Source organism: Dama dama, chromosome 1, assembly GCF_033118175.1.
Source record: "Dama dama isolate Ldn47 chromosome 1, ASM3311817v1, whole genome shotgun sequence".
NCBI classification, from domain to species: domain Eukaryota; kingdom Metazoa; phylum Chordata; class Mammalia; order Artiodactyla; family Cervidae; genus Dama; species Dama dama.
This window is the reverse complement of record NC_083681.1, coordinates 27742831-27744955: the sequence shown is the minus strand read 5'-3', so window position 1 is coordinate 27744955 and position 2125 is coordinate 27742831.

Below are 2125 nucleotides of genomic sequence, written 5' to 3'. Positions count from 1 at the left end.
GCAGCTGTGATACCTCCCGGGGGTCCCCACCTCCTGGCATTTTCCTGGGGCAGCTTTGCCTGGAGTGGGGGTAGGCGAGGTTCATCACAAGAGCAGCTGGAGACGCTTACAATCTTCTGGATGAAAATCCTTAATGGCCTCTGTGATGCACATGAGAGGAGCAAGGGAAGTGCAAAGTTGCCTTGCCCTTGAAAAACTTCCATATACTACGATGCAAGACATCGGCCCTGCCTAGGCTCTGCCAGGAGAGACGGGCAAGGACGGACGCACCCTGAGCCTGGTGAGTCCCTGGGTGCAGCTGGAGGGCAAATCCTAGCTCTGCCTTGCTGTGTGGCCTTGGACAAAGCACTTCCCCTCTCTGGATCCCACTTCCCTCACATGTAAAATAAGAGGATCAGAAAATCTCTAGTAGCCTATGATTCTAAGCCTTTGGAGAAGTTTTTCTAGTGGGTGTCTATGATTTGATCCCTTGGGTGCTTTCAGATAACGGTACAGGTAACCCTGGTGGAGGGCCTGGCTTCAGGGGTCAGGTAAGGCAGGCCAGCTCAGTCTGATGGAAGGAGGCTGGGAGTCAGGAGAATTGGTCACTGGCCCCCCGTTGACTCTTGTGTGGCTGCGACTGTGATGTCTATTTCTCTTCTGTAAAATGGGAACATTGTATTTACCTGAAATAGCTCACTCAGAGCCAGTGAAGATGATAGTAAGGTTTTGGAAATGTTGAAAATTCTGTTTTGGTTCACAGTGACTAAAAGCCCACTGTTCCTTTGACTCCGAAGTGGAAAGGGAAGGGTGGGCAGAGACAGGCTGGCACAGATCCTGGGTCTCCCCTGTCTGGGGAGATCGTCTAGGAGCGGATCCTGCCATGTTCCTGAGCCGGGACCTGCGTCTTCTCACCCGCGCTGGGCCCTGGTGGACCGGGGTTGAAGCTGGGACTGTGCACGTAGCAGACACCTTCCAAGATTCTCCCCCTCCCTCACTCCAGGCAGCTCCCAAGGGTGACTGATTTATCCATTTATCTATTTATTCCTTATCCATCTGCTTTATCCATTTCTGGGTCTCCTGGGGGTCTGAGCCGCTGACTGAAAGTGAAAAGTGAAAGTGTTAGTCGCTCAGCGACCCTGTACCTGTAGCCTGCCAGACTCCTCTGTCCATGGAATTCTCCAGGCCAGAATACTGGAGTGGGTTGCTGTTTCCTGACCCAGGGACTGAACTCCTGTCTCCTGCTTGGCAGGTGGATTCTTTACCGCTGTGCCACCTGGGAAGCCCCTGAGCTCCTGAGGACTGTGCTCAATGGCTGAGTGTCATCCAAACACCCCGAATCTCACGGATACTTGGAGTTGGGCCGGGTCAAGGCTGCAAGGGTGGGAGAGGCTTCCAAGGCAGCAGGGAGCACCCCTTCAGGCAGGGACCTTTTCCCAGTGGGCAGGAGGCTGCCTGCCTCCCCATCCTTTCTCCCTCCCCTTACTCCCCAATTCTCAACCCTCTCCAGGTGAAGAAGTCAGGGGGCTGGAGTGACCAGGACTGGGTCATTCATCGTCAAGGCTACAACCCAGGTAATCCCCTTCTCTCGGAACTGCCTGACCGTCTCCACCATCGTTAGGCAAAGAGGCCCCTGGACCAAGGAAGCGGTGGTCAGAGGCTCTGCATGGATTCCTCTGCAGAGGTGTGTTTATGAGCCAGGGCAGATGTGTCAGGAAGAAGCAGAGAAGCTGGAGTTGAAAGGAAGGGTGAGGACAAGAGAAAGTAAAGGAGTCAGGACAGAGGCAGGAACCCGGGAGACAAAGTAAAGGCTTCTCAACCAAACTGATGGCCTGAACTGGGGGAAGGGAAGAGCTCTCACCACTTGGCCCCTGTGGTCCAGTGTCCAGGGTGATACTGAGCATCCCGGCGGGGGTGGGCGCTGAGTGGCTGAAGCTCCGAGACGTGGTGAGGCATTCTCAGTTCCTCTGCAAAGGCGGGTAGAAGCAAAGTCATGGCCTGAAGCTGCTCAGAAGGCACTCAGAGAGCACGCCAGAAAGAACTTTCAAAGACCAAAGGACCTAGGATCAAGGAAAACTCCTCTTCTGACAGTATTCGGGAAAATGAAGCTCAATGCATTCCTCCCCCTTTTATGTTTTGAAAGTTG